We start from the raw sequence: 21,388 nt of genomic DNA, 5'->3' as shown, positions 1-21,388 counted from the left end.
GTCCTCTTCCTGTGTGATCGGCGGGCACACAGGAACACTGTCTGGATAAAGGGGGCCTTGAGAGCTAAGGAAGTCCTCCTCTTCCTGCCTCTGTTCTGCCTCAAGTGCCCTGTCCATTATTCCAGCGTGTGCTCCAACAGGTGGACAAGGGGAGGGACAGTGTCACTGATGCATGCACTGTCACTGCTCACCATCCTCGTGGCCTCCTCAAATGGTGACAGGACAGTGCATGCATCCTTGATCATGACCCACTGGCGTGGGGAAAAAAACCAAGCTCCCCTGACCCTGTCCTGGTGCCATAGTCGCACAGGTACTCATTGATGACCCTCTGCTGCATGTGCAGCCGCTGCAGCATGGCCAACGTTGAGTTCCACCTGGTGGGCATGTCACAGATTAGGCGGTTCTTGGGCAGGTTAAACTCCTTTTGGAGGTCCGCCATCCGAGCACTGGCATTATATGACCGTTATACTTTCCTGGCCTGCCTCAGGACATCCTGTAAGCCTGGGTACCTGCCCAAGAACCACTGCACCACCAAGTTAAGGATGTGAGCCAAACAGGGCACATGGGTCATTTGTCCCTGTCGGAGGGCGGAGAGGAGGTTGGTGCCATTGTCGCAAACCACCATTCCTGCCTTAAGTTGGCGTGGCGTCAACCACCTCTGAACCTGCCCCTGCAGAGCTGACAGAACCTCTGCCCCAGTGTGGCTCCTGTCCCCCAAGCACACCAGCTCAAGCACCGCATGGCATCTTTTGGCCTGCGTACTTACGTAGCCCCTTGAATGGCTACGGAGCACCGCTGGTTCTGAGGACAAAGCACAGGAAGAGGCCATGGAGGAAGAAGAAGAGGAGGGGGTGGAGGAGAGAGGTGTGTCACAATCATTAGTTGTGGCATTTTGGAGGCGTGGTGGCGGAACAACCTCCAACACTACTGCACCTTGTCCTGCATCCTTCCCAGCTGCCAGCAGAGTCACCCAATGCGCCGTGAAACTTAGGTAACGTCCCTGTCCATGCCTGCTGGACCATGAGTCAGCGGTAATATGCACCTTACCGCTGACCGCCCTGTCCAGCGAGGCATGGACATTGCCTTCCACATGCCGGTAGAGAGCCGGAATCGCCTTCCGTGAGAAAAAGTGGCGTTTGGGTACCTGCCACTGAGGAACCGCACATTCCACAAACTCACGGAAGGGGGCAGAGTCTACCAACTGAAAAGGCAGCAGTTGAAGTGCTAGCAATTTTGCCAAGCTAGCATTCAACCGCTGGGCATGTGGATGGCTGGGAGCAAACTTCTTTCGGCGGTGCAGCAGCTGGGGCAGGGAAATTTACCTGGTACAATCTGACATTGGTGTACCGAAAGAAGATTGCCCACAAGTACTTGGCTGTGACACACCGAATTCTACACCTTCATTCCTCTCAGTGCAGGCCATGTGAGATACGCTTGAGACATATGTTGCAAATAGCAGCGGTGCGATCTGATGCACTCGTCTCAAAAAAGGCCCACACCAAAGAACTTTTTGAATAACGCGCAGAGACTGCAGCGCCCTGCACATGTGGAGCTTTGGGGTGTGATGCAGTCAGTGTGCTGCCCTTAGGCTGGCCCCTGGAGGGCATCCTGCCTTATTGGTGATGTGCCGCCTCCTCCTCCTCCTCCTCCTCTCTCCTATCAGGCACCCACGTTGAGTCAGTGACTTCATCATCCCCTCCCTCCTCATCACTGGAGCAAACCTGGCAGTATGCTGCAGCAGGGGGAGCATGACTGCCAGATTTCTGTCCTTCTTGGGCACCCCCTCTGTCCGTGCTCATGTTACTGCCTTCATCGAGCTCAGTATCATCATCAGAGCCTTCCAAACACTGGGCATCCTCCTGGAGCATGTACCCAACACTGTGGTCAAACAGTTCGAGGGACTCCTCAGGAGGACATGGTGGGGCTAGGGAAAGAATCACTGATGACATTGAGCCGAGGGATGAGGCTGCTGCTTTGCCAGACAAAGTACCCTGAGCATGGGTGAGAGAGGATGAGGAGGATGAGGACGGCTTGGTCATCCACTCGATCAAGTCTTCCGCATTTTGCGGCTCAACACGGCCAGCTGCCGAAAAAAAGGCCAAGCGTGTCCCACGGCCACGTGCTGATGAGGATGCAGCACTAGTCACAGAGCCTGCTTGCCCTCTTTTATTGCCTTGTGACTGTCTGCCTCTCCTTCTTGGCCTTCCAGCAGACATACTAATGGCCTGTAGCTGCACTAAGCTGGGATATATATATATATATATATATATATATATATATATATATATATATATATATATATATGTACTGATACTGCAGCTAGCAAAATCAACTGCCTGCCTGTAGTATGAGAACACCACCAACCTTCTACAGGTAGCTTTAGCTGAACACTGTGCAGAGCTCGCAAAAAAATAACTTGTAGGTTTAGCTGAACACTGTGAGGAGGACGCACCACACTAACTTGTAGTTTTAGCTGAACACTGTGAGCAGGATGCACTACACTAACTTGTAGCTTTAGCTGAACACTGTGCAGAGCTCGCAAAAAAATAACTTGTAGGTTTAGCTGAATACTGTGAGGAGGACGCACCACACTAACTTGTAGTTTTAGCTGAACACTGTGAGCAGGACGCACTACACTAACTTGTAGCTTTAGATGAACACTGTGCAGAGGTCTCACTACACTAACTTGTATTTTTAGCTGAACACTGTGAGCAGGACGCACTACACTAACTCGTAGTTTTAGATGAACACTGTGCAGAGGTCTCACTACACTAACTTGTAGTTTTAGCTGAACACTGTGAGCAGGATGCACTACACTAACTCGTAGTTTTAGATGAACACTGCAGAGGTCTCACTACACTAACTTGTAGTTTTAGCTGAACACTGTGAGCAGGATGCACTACACTAACTTGTAGCTTTAGATGAACACTGTGCAGAGCTTGCAAAAAAATAAGTTGTAGGTTTAGCTGAACACTGTGAGGAGGACCCACCACACTAACTTGTAGTTTTAGCTGAACACTGTGAGCAGGACGCACTACACTAACTTGCAGCTTTAGATGAACACTGTGCAGAGGTCTCACTATACTAACTTGTAGTTTTAGCTGAACACTGTGAGCAGGACGCACTACACTAACTTGTAATTTTAGATGAACACTGTGCAGAGGTCTCACTACACTAACTTGTAGTATTAGCCGAACACTGTGAGTAGGTAGCACTACACTAACTTGTAGCTTTAGATGAACACTGTGCAGAGCTCGCAAAAAAATAACTTGTAGGTTTAGCTGAACACTGTGAGGAGGACGCACCACACTAACTTGTAGTTTTAGCTGAACACTGTGAGCAGGACGCACTACACTAACTTGTATCTTTAGATGAACATGGTGCAGGGGTCTCACTACACTAACTTGTAGTTTTAGCTGAACACTGTGAGCAGGACGCACTACACTAACTTGTAGCTTTAGATGAACACTTTGCAGAGGTCTCACTACACTAACTTGTAGTTTTAGCTGAACACTGTGAGCAGTACGTACTACACTAACTTGTAGCTTTAGCTGAACACTGTGCAGAGGTCTCACTACACTAACTTGTAGTTTTAGCTGAACACTGTGAGCAGGACGCACTACACTAACTGTAAATAGTCTAGCTGCCTGACTGTGGTACTAATAGGATCAAAAGAACACCAGCAATTTTCTTCAGGTAGCTGTAAATACTGTAACAAGACAAGCCTGCCTGTCAGTAGGAAGATAACAGGAACGGATCTAGGTAAACTGAATACAGTGTACATATATATATGCAACACCTGGGATGCATATATATACACAATACACTGTAAGTGCAGCTAACTCACTGATTGTCCTGCCTAATCTAGCTAACTCAAATGAAATGACACTGTCTCTCTGTCTATCTATGTATCTCAACGCCGGAACACACACTACACAGGGCTGCCGTGCAGGCGGCCTTATATAGTGTGGGCGTGTTCTAAACCCCCTGAGCCATAATTGGCCAAAGCCACCCTGGCTTTGGCCAATTACAGCTCTCTCTACCGACGACGCTGTGATTGGCCAAACATGTGGGTCATAGTGCATGCTTGGCCAATCATCAGCCAGCAATGTACTGCGATGCCGCAGTGAATTATGGGCCGTGACACGCCATACGAATTTGTCGCGAATGGCCCATAACGTTCGGAATTCAGCGAATGACCGAACAGCCAATGTTCGAGTCAAACATGGGTTTGACTCGAACACGAAGCTCATCCCTAATGTAGATCTGTCTTACAACTAATCAAGCCTTTTTACACCCTTCTTTCAGCTTACTCATCTGCACATGCGCATTGTCAAAGCACACCATTTCATCCTCGCCTGACAGGGCGCACGCGCTTTAGCTTGTTAAATATGTGTGTTGCACACAGGCGCATCTGCGTTCTCCAGCGTGCACAACTGCTTATGCATCGGGCACTTGCTCATTGTAGTTCTAATCATGTTAATGAGCTTTTCCTTATCACATGGAGAACACTGCTTCCAGTTTTATTCCATTCATTCACTTCTTTTTGAAACAACTCAATATTCATTCTAGAGATCTTCCTCCTATCAACAACTGTTCGGATGTTCCCTGGACTTGTAATTGTGCATTTTATGGTGATAGTCTATAATCATTGGTGGAGCCGAAACTTCCATGAAAACATCTTTTCAATACATGTCTGTGTATTGTGTATTCTGGACAATTCATTTCCCCATACACTGTGCAATCTGATTGGATAACGTATAAATCTACTCATTTGTCTGAGCAATTTATTTCCCCATACACGGGGGCTGATTTACGAACCGTTTGCGCCATGAGTTGAGGTGCACGCTGAGCCGCAACGTACGTTTTGGTATTTATGAAACGTTTGTGCCAGTAACACAGCGCTATTCCCCATTTACTACAGTAATCTCGGCGCATGGGAGGAGGCGATCAGTGCGCCACTATGGACATGGCATAGGACATCTTCCACTCAAAATTTAAAGAAGCTGGAAGTGCCAATATCATGGGGGTGATTTGAGGAAGTATAGTAATAACTGCCCAAGTAACAAATATGCCCAAAATAGAATGAGAAAGTAACTTTTTCTGAACAAGTTTGCTGTGCCTGCAAGTACGTTTAGAACTGTGTGAAGTCAATTTAAGCACTCCACATGCGCAAGCGGCATTTGCATTGGTTCACTGCGTGGCCAAAATCTTAGTAAATGTCAAGCAACGTAAATGCATTTGCGTGGATTGAACGGGCGCACCTCTAAACTTGACTTTTTTTTTTTTTTTACGCTGGTTCACCTTTATGTGTTTTTTTGTCGGATATTTGCACACAGGTCATGTTAGTGTGTTACGTTGCCAACATGTGACATGTACCTTGTTAAGATTATGTAAAAAGACTCTCGCTCCTCTAGCTCCTCCTAAAAGGGCATTTAACCTTCCCCCTCTAATACATATGATTTCCTTGGGCTAGTTTTTGCTTTTAAAGGGGAACTCCACACTCCATTCTTCAATCTCCAAAGGCTGTGAGCTGCCTTCACCAATCCAAACCACATCCTTTTTCAGAGCAAACAACAGGGCCAGCTAGGAAAGGGGCGAGAAGAGCGATCGCCCAACTTCCTTTCCGAACCATACAAGGCCCCATGCACTCAACATAGTTGGCTGCCTTTGGGGCATGTTGGGCTCAGCCCATTACCAACCACAAAGCACCTTGTACCCACTAGTTTAAAGGGGCTTTCCACATTCTGTAAAGCCCCCCTGTCTGCAGTCCCCCACAACCCCAGCCTAGGGTTTTGTGGAAGAGGCTCTTGTCCCCCTGAATATGGGGACAAGGTGGTTGACTTTTGGGGTGCCAGAGCCCCTCCTGCCCCTAAGCACCCACCCCCTTTCATGGGCTGGCTTGCTGTGTGTTTGGCTAGGGGTTTGTTAGTGTGTGGGAGGGGCACAATATTTTTAGATTTTGGGGTGGTAATTTTCACATGGGAGTTCACATTTTAAGCCTTTACAGCCCCAAATGGCCTTGTATGTATTGGGGGGGGCAGGCTATTTTTAGTTTTGTGTTAAAATCTTGCAGCTGCAATGTCGATTTGGATGTTTTCTCTAAAGCCGTACATCTTTGAAGCAGCATTTTGGATACATGCTACAGATGCACCACTTTACAGGCAGAGTAAGCCGCCCCCCAAGTTATTAGCTTTAGGGCTAGTTCACTCCATAGAAACGCAGTCCAGATGCATGTGCATTTTTTGATGCGATCTAGTGCATTTATGATACGTTTTTGGTGCGTTTTTGATGCAGTCCAGTACTTTTTTCCACCTTCTTTTTTCTTAACCTTAAGAGCCCTTTCACACTGAGGCGCTTCAAAAATGCCCTAAAATGCCTTAGTGTTTTTACTGCATTTTTACCGTATTTGTACAGTGTTTTTGGGGCGCTAGTGGTAAAATTACTGCACCGCTGTGGGCATTTTAACAGCTTTTTTTCAAGTGTTATTGAAGCATGGGCGTCAAACAACAACCCCACCTCCCTACATGTAGATGCTCTCTTTTCTGCTTGCATGTTTACTTTTTTGTGAGATCATGTGACTTTTCTACAGCTCAGGGCAGATTATAGGCGCTATTCAGGCGTTTTTACAGCGCTTTCAATTCATTTCAATGGAGAGGGGCGTTTTTGAAGCGCTTTTTTCAACACCCAAAAGCTGCTCCAAAGATGCTGCTTGCAGGACTTTTCTCAATGCCCCGCCAGCACAACGCCTCAGTGTGAAAGGGTCCATTGAGATGCATGGGGAGCATTTTCTGAGCGTTTTAATAGCGCTATTTTTAGTGCTAAAATGCCGCAAAAACACCTCAGTGTGAAAGGGGTCTAATTAAGGACATGCTGGATGATGTGTTTAATTTTGAACAGGGGGGTGACTTATTTTGTGCTAGCTGCATTTGGGTTGGTCTGGGCATGCTCAGGGACTTTAGTTTTTTTTTTGTGTGTGAACAGCACTTGGATGTTTCTGGGCATGCTCAGAGAGTGTGTTTTTTGGGTTAGTAATTTAAGGACATCTTTAACAGGTGTACCCACTTTGAAGTTCTCTCTACATTGGGTGAACCTGCATTTTGTGTGTTTCATGGACTGTCCATGTGTTTTCAATTGCCTCATTAGCACACAAACCTATGTTATATAAAGCTACATGTATTTTGTTTATGTCTTTGCAAAACAGATGTGTTTTCGAGCAAGTTTTTCTTTTTACTTTGGTTTATTGTATTTTTTGGGTGGGTGATATTTTCCCTTGAAATATATTTGATGTCAATGTGTGTCGTTTGTAGGTTGTAAACTTTGATTTAATTGTCTGTGCTGCATTATTTTGCAAAAACGTTCTGAAGATGTTGACTAATGTTTAATTCCTTAATAGATATCCATTTGTGGGTGCACTCCTTTTAACTCATGTTAACCATATTCTTGTGTCTCAAATTAACATACATGTGTTTTTTGCTTTCCTTGCTCTTTTCCAAGTCCTGTTTTGTTGACCAATAAAATTTGTAGCAAATTTTTATGTTTTTTGTGTTTTTTGTTACTTTTCATGCAACACATTTCCTAGCTACAGCTTAAAGCGGGGTTCCACCCAAAAGTGGAACTTCCACTCATCAGATTCCTCCCCCCCTCCGGTGCCACAGTTGGCACCTTTCAGGGGGGAGGGGGGTGCAGATACCTGTATAATACAGGTATCTGCACCCACTTCCGGGAATAGACTCCCGCGGGAGTCACGCCCCCTCCTGCACTCCCCCGCTGTCTCCTGGGAAACACACAGGTCCTAGGAGATAGCGGGGACCATTGAGAATGCGCAGTGCGACTCGTGCATGCGCAGTAGGGAACCGGGAAGTGAAGCTGCAATGCTTCACTTCGATTCCCTCACTGAGAATGGCGGTGGCAGCACCCGAGGACCGAGGGATGGTTCGGTCTCGGGTGCCGACATCGCTGGTCCCCGGGACAGGTGATTGTCCTTATTTTAAAAGTCAGCAGCTGCAGTATTTGCAGCTGCTGACTTAAAACAAATTTTGCGGGACTCCCGCTTTAACTAGGCTGATTGGCATGGAAAATCCCAAAAATGTGTCCTTTGTCTAAGTTACTCTCCTGGTGCCTTCATGGTAGCATATGCATTGATTGTGTATATGCTGCCATGGATAGGCACCAGGAAAGATATTACAGAGAGGTAAGTATTACATTTTCCATTTTAGTGCAGTGGTTCTCAAGTACCCCCGACAGGACATGTTTAGGGAATTTTATCTTGGCTAAGCTAGCTGTCCAAAATACAAAGCCATTGACTGATTTAAAGCACCTGTGCAAGATGAAGGAAAACCTGCAAACATGGCCTGTTGGGGGTACTTGAGGACAGGGTCGAGAAGCACTGATTTAGAGCACTGAACTAAAATCGAGCTCCAGACAATCCTATTCTAATTTTGGGTATTTGAGGGAAACCAAGTGAGTGTTAGAACCCCTGCTTGTCTTTTTTAGGTTGGGCTTTGTGTCCCTTTTCTTAAAATTGGCTTCACTTCCTGTCACATAGCTAAACAGGAAGTGAGGGTAAAACCCTACCAATGTCTTTCCTTGGGGACACACAGGTCACTCTAATGCCTCGTACACACGGTCGGACTTTGTTCGGACATTCCGACAACAAAATCCTAGGATTTTTTCCGACGGATGTTGGCTCAAACTTGTCTTGCATACACACGGTCACACAAAGTTGTCGGAAAATCCGATCGTTCTAAACGCGGTTACGTAAAACACGTACGTCGGGACTATAAACGGGGCAGTGGCCAATAGCTTTCATCTCTTTATTTATTCTGAGCATGCGTGGCACTTTGTCCTTCGGATTTGTGTACACACGATCGGAATTTCCAACAACGGATTTTGTTGTCGGAAAATTTGATCTCCTGCTCTCCAACTTTGTGTGTCGGAAAATCCGATGGAAAATGTCCGATGGAGCCCACACACGATCGGAATTTCCAACAACACGCTCCGATCGGACATTTTCCGTCGGAAAATCCGACCGTGTGTACGGGGCATAACTAGTGTCCCCATTAGGCAAATTGCACTCTAGCACTTTGTTGTGTACACCCCAAATTATTAGGTATTTTGGGGTTTATTAAAGGCAAATCCACTCTGCAATACAAGTGTAGTCGCTGAAAATCTGAGGGGAAGCACTGGTGATTTTATCATCCAATCATGTAGAAGCAAAGATGCTGTTTTTTATTTTCCTTGCATGGCCCCCTCAGATCTCCACCAACTCCACTTGTAGTGCAAAGTGGCTTTACCTTTAGTAAATCAACCCCAAAGACTTTCCCTGTTTTTTGTTATCTTGGGTTTACATTTGAGGGAGAGTTTACATGCCACAGATTGTACATAAAGACCCCTTTCACACTGAGGCGTTTTACAGGCGCTAAAAATAGTGCTTGCAAAGCGCCCTGAAACAGGCGCTGCTGTGTCTCCAGTGTGAAAGCCCTCGGAGTTTTCATATTGGAGTGAATGGAGCCGCTCTTTCAGGGCACTTTGCAGGCGCTATTTTTAGCACCTGCAAAACGCCTCAGTGTGAAAAAATGATTGCAATGATATCCATTGTACTCTGCTAAAAATATATATAATGTTTGAGGGTTCTAATTAATTTCCAAGCCAAAAAATACAGATTTTAACTTGTAAATAGAAATAGGCTTGGTCCTTAAGGCCCTGTTCACATTTGTGTGATGCCAGACATCGCATGTAATTCGCAGCGCGTTCACATTACATGCGATGTCTGTGCGGTGCGATATCAGCCATACAGATAGTATGGCTGATATCGCACCGCATTCGGTGCAAACACGCACAGGACCCTTTTTTCTGTTCGGACCAGAATCAGATTGCATGTGTGTTCATGTCTGAACTGTCAGTTCGCAGTGCGATATGCAGGCTGAACTGGGGGTGTTGTTAACAATGTATTGACACTCCCCAGCGATTCACATATGGCAGTGTGAACTGACATGCGAGTCGGTGCGATGCGGGAACCCGCAGTGGATTTGCAGTGTTCTCGCATCGCACCAGCGTGAACCGGGCCTTAGTGGCTAGACACATTACATATTTATGGTCAAAATCTGCATAAGGCCCGGTTCACACTGGTGCGATGCGAGAACACTGCAAATCCACTGCAGGTTCCCGCATCGCACCGACTCGCATGTCAGTTCACACTGCCATATGGGAATCGCTGGGGAGTGTCAATACATTGTTAACAACACCCCCAGTTCAGCCTGCATATCGCACTGCAAACTGACAGTTCGGACATGAATCGGATCGCATATGTGTGAACACACATGCGATCTGATTCTGGTCCGAACAGAAAAAAGGGTCCTGTGCGTGTTTGCACCGAATGTGGTGCAATATCAGCCATACTATCTGTATGGCTGATATCGCACCACACAGACATCGCATGTAATGTGAACGGCAGTGCGCTGCGAATTACATGCGATGTCTGGCACCGCACAAGTGTGAACCGGGCCTTAAGGACCAAGCCTATTTCTATTTACAAGTTAAAATCTGTAATTTTTTTTGCTTGAAAATTAATTAGAACCCTCAAACATTATATATATTTTTAGCAGAGTACATTGGATATCATGTAATGTGAACGACAGTGCGCTGCGAATTACATGCAATGTCTGTCATCGCACAAGTGTGAACCGGGCCTTAATGTATGCCATGTGTGTTTTTTTATATAGATTTATTATAATATATATAGACACACACATCATCACACAAATAATATACATAGGGAGGGGGGACTACCCATAGACACACACATGATCACACAGATAATATACATTGGGGGGGACTACCCATAGACACACACATGATCACACAGATAATATACATGGGGGGGGGGACTACCCATAGACACACACATGATCACACAGATAATATACATAGGGAGGGGGGACTACCCATAGACACACACATCATCACACAGACAATATACATAGAGGGGGGCTACCCATAGACACACACATGATCACACAGATAATATACATAGAGGGGGGAATACCCATAGACACACACATGATCACACAGATAATATAAATAGAGGGGGGAATACCCATAGACACACACATCATCACACAGATAATATACATAGGGAGGGGGGACTACCCATAGACACACACATGATCACACAGATAATATACATAGGGTGGGAGGGCGGACTACCCATAGACACACACATGATCACACAGATAATATACATAGGGAGGGGGGACTACCCATAGACACACACATGATCACACAGATAATATACATAGGGTGGGAGGGCGGACTACCCATAGACACACACATGATCACACAGATAATATACATAGGGGGGGGGACTACCCATAGACACACACATCATCACACAGATAATATACATAGAAGGGGGGGACTACCCATAGACACACACATGATCACACAGATAATATGCTGGAAATACTCCCCTCTTTGTGAGCAATATATTTTTCACGCTTGTTCAAAAAAAGGGGTTACAACATTACTACCTTTTGGTTTCTTTCTTTTCAAATATTTTATTGGTAATTAACAAGCAACTGTTCCATACATTACAGTAAAGGTAGCAAGTTAGCATAAGACAGTGCTTAACACAGTCATACAATATATCATTAACATAGTGGATAATAGGGAATTATACAAACAAATGAATACTCAGTCAGATAACAGGTAGGAACGATTTCGGTAAGATTGCAAAAAGTAAGAGGGAACAGGGTCCCTTAAATAAGCATGCAAAGGTGCCGGCCATCTCCCCAGAAGACAAACATGAGAGTCGCCGGGACCATTATATAAGACAGAGTACACTACCAATAGGTATTAATAGAAGAAGAAAGGAGAGAGAAAGAAGAAAGAGGGGGAGGGGGGGTAAGAACAGATTGAAAGAAGAGGAACAAGAGGGGACATGGGTCGGCTGAGCCGCATGGGCAGAGGTGTGGTGTCGAGATCTTAGGTTTAGGTAGGAACAGATTCAGAATCCCAATAGGTGTTCGTCGACACCAGCTGGCAGGAAGTGCTCAATCCATGGTTGCCAGATTTTGGCGTGCTGAGAGACTTTATCTAGAATTTTTGCTTTGATCTTGCTATGTACCATTGCTTGGGTGATCCTATTTTTCATTTCAGCTATACTGAGTGTGGGTGTTTTCCATGCCTTAGCAATCGTTTGCTTAGCTGCAGTGAATAGCTGAAGGAGGAGGCGAAGCTGTGCTCTTGTGTAATCTTGTGGAATGAGATTGAGCAGAGCTGTCGCTGGGTTGGGTTTTAGGGTGACTTGGTGGAGGGTAGATGCCATTTGGAATATAGTTTCCCAAAAGCGCTGCACCAGTGAGCATGTCCACCAGATGTGCAAGTGTGTACCTCTGTCACCGCATTCCCTAAAACAGTTTGGGTAAAATTCAGGTAAAAATTTAGCAATTCTGGCCGGGACTAGATACCATCGCATCAACACTTTGTAGTTTGCCTCTGAGGCAATAACGTTTTGGGATGAGTTTTTTGTGTTGGTCCAGATAGTCACCCAGTCCTCCGCTTCAATATTAATGTCTAAGTCTTTTAACCATCGTTGCACATAAGTGTGGGGGCTCCAGGGTGGTGTAGTGAGATGGGCGTAGAGTCGGGAGATAATTCCTGGGGCATGCGGGTCCGAGTCGCACATGGCTTCATACTCTATCAAAGTATCCAGCCCAGAGAGAGATTTTATTGTTGTTTGGGCAAAGTGAGCAATTTGGAGATAAAGGAAGCATTCTCTACTGGGGAGCTGCGTTTGTGCTTGGATACTGGCGAAGGATTTAATAGTATCACTGTTAACTAGATCAAATATGCGAGTCAGGCCCGCCTGCACCCAGGACTGAAATGATGTTGGTTCAGTGTAGGCTGAATAAAATTGAGGGTGACCTAGGAAAGACAAGAGGGAGGAGTGTGGGGAGATCAGTTTGAAGGGTATCTTCAATTTATCCCAGAGTTTGAGTGTGTGTTGTGTGAGTGGATTGGTTATGGGGCCTCGTGATGCTGGGGAAAGCCATAGCAAATTAGTTATAGTAATCGGAAATGAGTCAATAGCTTCAAGGCTGACCCAGAGTGGTATTTCGTGTTTCGAGTGATAGAGAGTAGTCTGAGCCAGCCTTGCAGAATGATAATAATGTAGAAAATTTGGAATACCAAGGCCTCCATTGAGCTTGTTACGGAGAAGAACGGATCTAGTCACTCTGGGTCTTGTGGGGCCCCAGATGTATTTAAAGACTTTATTTTGTATGAACCTATGATAATAAGGAGGGACCGTGACAGGGAGTACTCTATATAAATATAACAATTTCGGTAGTAAGGACATTTTAACAGCTGCAATGCGTCCGAGCCAGGAGACACATAAGGGTAACCAAAGATTAAGAAGAGAAGTTAGTTGGGTTAGCATTGGGAGATAATTGTATTGGAACAAGTGGGATGGATCGCTCCTCAGTTTAATCCCTAAATAGGGAATAGATGTGGTGGACCAGTGAAAAGGAAAATTTTGGCGTAGCATATCTATATCAGCTTGCGGCAAAGACACACTGAGAGCCCTCAATTTGGTTTGGTTGATTTCTAGCCCCGAGACCCGAGCAAACCTATCCAGGGTGTGCAGTAGGATTGGGAGGGTAGTATGGGGAGATGTGATGAACATGAGAGCATCATCAGCAAAGAGACACAGTTTATGCGAGGTTGAAGCAATCTCCAAGCCTCGGATATCAGAGTTATTCCTTATCAGTGCAGCTAAGGGTTCGATCGCGAGCGCAAACAATATGGGGGATAAAGGACAGCCCTGCCTGGTTCCTCGTAGAATTGGAAAGGGATCTGAACGGAATCCTGAATAATGTACGTACGCCTGTTGATGATTGTATAGTGCATTGATCCACCCCAGAAAGTGTGGGCCGAAGCCCCAAAGTTGGAGAATATAAAATGAATAGGGCCAAGAGACTGTGTCAAAAGCTTTCCGGATATCTAGGGAAAGGAAGTGCATCGGGATTTTACGTGAGCGGGCTAAGTGTTGTAGGAGGATTACTCTGCGAATGTTATCACTCGCTTGCCATTTAGGTATGAAACCTACTTGGTCTTTATGGATCAATCCCCCTATAATGGGATCAAGGCTTAGGGCTAAAATTTTGGCCAGGATCTTGATGTCCACATTTAAAAGTGAAATTGGCCTATAGTTGGACCATAAGGTGGCGTCCGTGTTTGGTTTCGGGATCATCGATATAAGTGCTGTCAATGTGTCTCTGCCGAAGGAGTGCTGTTTAAGTATAGCGTTAAAGGAGTTGGTAAGAAGGGGGGCTAATTCAGTTGCAAATTTTTATAATAAAGGCTCGGGAGGCCGTCCGGGCCTGGGCGTTTATGGGGTTTGAGCGACTTGATGGCTGAAAAGACTTCCTCCGTAGTGATCGTGCTCTCCATTAGTTCACGACTAGCATTGGATAACGTAGGAATTGGAAGATTACAGAGGAGTTTTTCCGCCTGATTCAGCGAAAACGCTGATTTGGGCTCATACAGATTTGCTAATTGTTTACGAAATTCAGAGAGAATTTTAATCGGATTACTAGTTACGTTATCTTTAGTCAGTCTGAGTCTGATAGGGACACGGACACGGTCTGGTCTGTGAAGGCGTAAGGCCAGGTATGTGTCTGGTTTGTTTGCTTTGGTATAAATCGTATGATTAGATCTGCGGATAGTCTTATCAGCCGCTTCAGCCAGGAGTAGGTCTAGTTCAAGTTTAGTCTTTTCTAGCGTTATTTTATGAGCTTCAGTTGGGCTAGTTTGGAATTAGGGATGAGCTTTGAGTTTGAGTCGAACTCATGTTCGACTCGAACATTGGCTGTTCGCAAGTTCGCCGAATTCCGAGCGAACAATTTGGGGTGTTCGCGGCAAATTCGAATGCCGCAGAACACCCTTTAAAAGTCTATGGGAGAAATCAAAAGTGCTAATTTTAAAGGCTTATTTGCAAGTTATTGTCATAAAAAGTGTTTGGGGACCCGGGTCCTGCCCCAGGGGACAAGGATCAATGCAAAAAAAAGTTTTAAAAACGGAGGTTTTTTCAGGAGCAGTGATTTTAATAATGCTTAAAGTCAAACAATAAAAGTGTAATATCCCTTTAAATTTCGTACCTGGGGGGTGTCTATAGTATGCCTGTAAAGGGGCGCATGTTTCCCGTGTTTAGAACAGTCTGACAGCAAAATGACATTTCGAAGGAAAAAAACCCATTTAAAACTACCCGCGGCTATTGCATTGCCGACAATACACATAGAAGTTCATTGATAAAAACGGCATGGGAATTCCCCACAGGGAAACCCCGAACCAAAATTTAAAAAAAAAATGACATGGGAGTCCCCCTAAATTCCATACCAGGCCCTTCAGGTCTGGTATGGATATTAAGGGGAACCCCGGCCAAAATTAAAAAAAAAAATGACGTGGGGTTCCCCGCATCAAAAAAAAAAAAAAAACGGCGTGGGGTCCCCCCAAAAATCCATACCAGACCCTTATCCGAGCACGCAACCTGGCATGCCGCAGGAAAAGAGGGGGGGACGAGAGTGCGCCCCCCCTCCTGAACCGTACCAGGCCCCATGCCCTCAACATTGGGAGGGTGCTTTGGGGTAGCCCCCCAAAACACCTTGTCCACATGTTGATGAGGACAAGGGCCTCATCCCCACAACCCTGGCCGGTGGTTGTGGGGGTCTGCAGGCGGGGGGCTTATCGGAATCTGAAAGCCCCCTTTAACAAGGGGACCCCCAGATCCCACCACCCCCCCTGTGTGAAATGGTAAGGGGGTACTTACCCCTACCATTTCACTAAAAAACTGTCAAAAATGTTAAAAATGACAAGAGACAGTTTTTGACAATTCCTTTATTTAAATGCTTCTTTCTTCTATCTTCCTTCATCTTCTTCTGGTTCTTCTGGCTCTTCTGGTTCTTCCTCCGGCGTTCTCGTCCAGCATCTCCTCCGCGGCGTCTTCTATCTTCTTCTCCTCGGGCCGCTCCGCACCCATGGCATGGGGGGAGGCTCCCGCTCTTCTCTTCATCTTCTTCTTCATCCTCTTCTCTTCTTCCTTCTTCTCTTCTTCTCTTCTTCATTTTCATCTCCGGGCCACTCCGCACCCTTGCTGGCATGGAGGGAGGCTCCCGCTGTGTGACGGCGTCTCCTCATCTGACGGTTCTTAAATAACGGGGGGCGGGGCCACCCGGTGACCCCGCCCCCTCTGATGCACGGGACATGACGGGACTTCCCTGTGGCATTCCCCGTGACGTCACAGGGAAGTCCCGTCAAGTCACCGTGCGTCAGAGGGGGGCGGGGTCACCGGGTGGCCCCGCCCCCGTTATTTAAGAACCGTCAGATGAGGAGACGCCGTCACACAGCGGGAGCCTCCCTCCATGCCAGCAAGGGTGCGGAGTGGCCCGGAGATGAAAATGAAGAAGAGAAGAAGAGAAGAAGGAAGAAGAGAAGAGGATGAAGAAGAAGATGAAGAGAAGAGCGGGAGCCTCCCTCCATGCCAGCATGGATGTGGAGCAGCCCAGAGAAGAAAATGAAGACGAGAAGAAGGAAGAATAGAAGAGGATGAAGAAGAAGATGAAGAGAAGAGCGGGAGCCTCCCCCCATGCCATGGGTGTGGAGCGGCCCGAGGAGAAGAAGATAGAAGACGCCGCGGAGGAGATGCTGGACGAGAACGCCGGAGGAAGAAACAGAAGAAGATGAAGGAAGATAGAAGAAAGAAGAAGCATTTAAATAAAGGAATTGTCAAAAACTCTCTTGTCATTTTTAACATTTTTCACAGTTTTTTAGTGAAATGGTAGGGGTAAGTACCTCCTTACCATTTCACACAGGGGGGGGCTGGGATCTGGGGGTCCCCTTGTTAAAGGGGGCTTCCAGATTCCAATAAGCCCCCGCCCGCAGACCCCCACAACCACCGGCCAGGGTTGTTGGGATGAGGCCCTTGTCCTCATCAACATGGGGACAAGGTGTTTTGGGGGGCTACCCCAAAGCACCCTCCCAATGTTGAGGGCATGTGGCCTGGTACGGTTCGGGGGGGGCGCACTCTTGTCCCCCCCTCTTTTCCTGCGGCCTGCCAGGTTGCGTGCTCGGATAAGGGTCTGGTATGGATTTTTGGGGGGACCCCACGACGTTTTTTTTTTTTTTTTTTTGGCACGGGGTTCCCCTTAAAATCCATACCAGACCTGAAGGGTCTGGTATGGAATTTAGGGGGAATCCCACGTCATTTTTTTTTTTTTAATTTTGGCCGGGGTTCCCCTTAATATCCATATCAGACCTGAAGGGCCTGGTATGGAATTTAGGGGGACTCCCACGTCATTTTTTTTTAAATTTTGGTTCGGGGTTTCCCTGTGGGGAATTCCCATGCCGTTTTTATCAATGAACTTCTATGTGTATTGTCGGCAATGCAATAGCCGCGGGTAGTTTTAAATGGGTTTTTTTCCTTCGAAATGTCATTTTGCTGTCAGACTGTTCTAAACACGGGAAACATGCGCCCCTTTACAGGCATACTATAGACACCCCCCAGGTATGAAATTTAAAGAGTATTACACTTTTATTGTTTGACTTTAAGCATTATTAAAATCACTGCTCCTGAAAAAACGGCCGTTTTTAAAGCTTTTTTTGCATTGATCCATGTCCCCTGGGGCAGGACCCGGGTCCCCAAACACTTTTTATGACAATAACTTGCATATAAGCCTTTAAAATTAGCACTTTTGATTATTCATGTTCGTGTCCCATAGACTTTAACGGTGTTCGTGTGTTCGAGCAAACTTTTTTCCTGTTCGCATGTTCTGGTGCGAACCAAACAGGGGGGTGTTCAGGTCATCCCTATTTGGAATTGTAGGAAGTGATTGTGATATTCTGATTCAAGTTGGTGTAATCGGAGAATTTTGTCTCTATACCTTTGGTTTCTTTAAGCACTAAAGTTCTGAGGGCCAATTCACACCAGATGCAGTTCCGAGCGCTTTTTTTCTGCACCGGAACTGACTAGAAACTGACTGCATGGTGTGAACTAGAGCCATTGGAATACATGGAAAACACTGCATGCATTTTAAGGCTCCATTCACACTAGCGCATTTTTTGATGCATTTTGCATTTTGCAGAAATGCACGGGAATTTTTTAACATGGGTTCCTATGGAACATGTTCACATCAATGCCTTTTTGTTTCTCTGCATTTTTGGAAAGGGTCAGGGACTTTTTTTCACGCAAAATGCAGCGTTTTGCATGTAATAGAATTCAATGGACAAGCATCAAAAACGCAAGTGCACCATTTTTGATGCATTTTTGGTGCGTTTTTGATGCGTTTTTGCCGTTTTTTTTTTTTTTTTAAGACTGTAAAAAAAAAACTGTAAAAAAAAAAAAACGCAAAACGCAAATTGCGGCAAAAACGCGGCAAAAACGCTGCAAAAACGCTGCTCAAAAACGTGGCAAGCATGAAAAAAAACCTCCAAAAACGCTCAAAAGCAACATGCATAAGTGTGAATCGAGCCTTAGTGCTAGTTCACACCAGACGCAGTTCCGTGCACTTTGTTCTGCACTAAAAATGCATGCACAGTGTTTTCCATGTATTCCAATGGCTCTAGTTCACACCATGCAGTTAGTTTCTGGTGCAGAAACTGACCGGAACTGACTGTGTTGGTGCAGAAAAAATGGAACAGCATGGAACTGCATCTGGTGTGAACTGGCCCTGAGGCTGAATCTCACCTATGCAGTTTTAGTGCTTTTTGCATTTTGCTGATTTGCAGTACAGTCCATTTAACATTGTTTCCTATGGAACATGTTCTGTAGTGCAAATCTGCAAAATGCAAAAAGCACTAAAAATGCATAGGTGTGAATCCAGCCTCAGTGCAGAAAAAAACGCACGGAACTGCATCTGGTTTTGTGCTGACACATTCTGAATAGGAGTTACTAATCAGCTACACCACCAGACACAAGCTGCTTTCTCTTTTTGGGTATTAACCCTTTACACATTGCACAGTGTATGGGGAAAGAATTGCTCAGACAAATGATTTAAATGTCATCCAATCAGATTGCACAGTGTATGGGGAAATAATTGCTCAGATAGATGAGTAGATTTATATATCATCCAATCACATTGCACAGTGTATGGGGAAATGAATTGTCCAGAATGCATAATACACAGACATGTATTGAAGATGTTTTCATGGAAGTTTCAGGTCCACCAATGATTATAGATTATCACCATAAAATGCACACAACTACATTTTGACAATTATGACATTTCACATCTAAGTCCAGGGAATATCCGCACGTTATTGATTGGAGGAAGATCTCTAGAATGATTATTGAGTTGTTTCAAAAAGAAATTAATGAATGAAATAAAACTGGAAGCAATATTCTCCATGTGATAAGGAAAAGCTCATTAACATGATCAGCATTACAATGAGCAAATGCCCGATGTCTGTTCTGTATTTAAGAATGTGTCTGCTCCCATGTGTGCAACGATTCCGCGCATCCGGCGCAAGTCACCAGCTGGTTTCTATTTGTTTAAGTATGCGCCATGTCGCAATAACTATTCCTGCACACGCAAATGCGCCAACATGTTTGTAAATCAGCCCCATAATCCCTTGTCAACCAGGGGAGATCTGAAATGTAAAAATCCTTGCCTAGTAATTCACAAGTTGCCTTCCAGCCTCTGTGACCTATTCCATGATACTGGGCAATAAAAAGTGATGCACTTGCCGTTGGTATACATACCTTCCCCTCTTTCCACAAATGTCCTGTTTTTGGATCTATTTGTGCACCTACTTTTTCCCAATCTCTCATGTTGACTTCTCAGGCTTAATCTTGTAGGTCAGACAGTACATGGTCAAAACAAGGTAATTCAGAGAGCTTCTTGTCTGGCTGCTGAGTCAGCTACGGCATTTCCTCTAGCTACCTCTGTTTGTTGGCCTGTATGTGCTCTGCAATGTATTATGGCAAGAGTTCTAGGCAACTGAATGGCTTTTAACAATGACACTACTAGAGAGGAATGAGAGATGCTTTTTCCATCAGCTGCAATGAAACCCCGCCTACTCCATATGACACCGAAGTCATATACCACGCCAGACCCATATTTGGAGTCAGTGTAAATGTTCACATCTTGACCTTCAAATATCTGGCATGCCCTGGTGAGTGCAATCAATTCTGCAGCTTGTGCTGATTGATATGGGATAGATTTGGCCTCAAGTATGACATCTGGAAGTTGCACAACCGCATATCCTGCATGATATGTGTGATCATTCGGCCTAGAACAAGATTCATCCACATACACATTTTTCACATTTGACAAAGCAGTAGGGGACAAGTCAGGTCTGGGAGATGTGTCTTGGTGAATGAGGTTGGTGCAGTCATGTTGTGGCACCACCTCATCCTGCTCTCCTTTTAATCCTAGCAGGGCATTTAAAATTGGAGCTGGGCCTGCATTAGGGGAAGCATATTTAATATGCAATTTTGGATTTGACAACAGTATCACCTCATAGCCGCTCAACCTTTGGGCGGACATGTGTTGCGTATGTATATTCCCCAGTAATGTGGACACATTATGAGTAGTATACAAGGTAGTATCATGGCCCAAAGTGAAAGTTGCAGCCATCTCGACCACCATAGCACAAGATGCTAAAGCTCTGAAACATGCGGGCATGCCCTGAACTGGTACCGGTACCACCTTTGAGAAAAAAGCAACAGGGCCTCCATGCTCCTGAGCGAGGACACCTGCCATCGTTGTACAGTTTTCCCTGGCATACAAATAAAACATCACATTATAATTGGGAAGGCCGAGTCCTGGGGCTGTTACCATAGCATTTTTCAAATACACAAAAGCATTACACATTTCATCTGTCCATTTAACTCAGTCCGGCATATCTGAACCTGTGGCCTGTCTCAGGAGATTGTCACAGTAAGAGCAGTCAGGTATCCATTGGCGGCAGTAACCAATCATACCTAGGAAGTTGAGCATGTCCTTCCTGTTGAGTGGGCGGGGCAGACCCATCAGAGCCATAGCTCTTTTATGACTGACACTTCTTTCTCCTTTTGTGAGAACAAACCCTAGAAATTCAAATGTTTTCTGACACCATTGCAACTTTTTCTTTGACACTTTATGACCACTTTCAAAAAGACATTTCAAAAGATTTCTCCCATCCTCCATGGCGGCCTCCCTTGTCAAGCTGCAGAGTAGCAGATCATCCGCATACTGCAGCAAGACCGAACCATGTTCAGGTCTCCAAGCTCTAAGAGTGGTTTGGAGGACAATAGAATAGACAACAGGTGAGTCTATATAGCCCTGGGGCAATCTACACCAGGTCAGCGTCCAATTTTTAAATCGGAATGCAAAGAGTGGCTGTGTCTCCT

The sequence above is a fragment of the Aquarana catesbeiana genome, linkage group LG01, assembly GCF_042186555.1.
Source record: "Aquarana catesbeiana isolate 2022-GZ linkage group LG01, ASM4218655v1, whole genome shotgun sequence".
Classification (NCBI taxonomy): domain Eukaryota; kingdom Metazoa; phylum Chordata; class Amphibia; order Anura; family Ranidae; genus Aquarana; species Aquarana catesbeiana.
Note: the sequence above shows the minus strand (reverse complement) of the source record.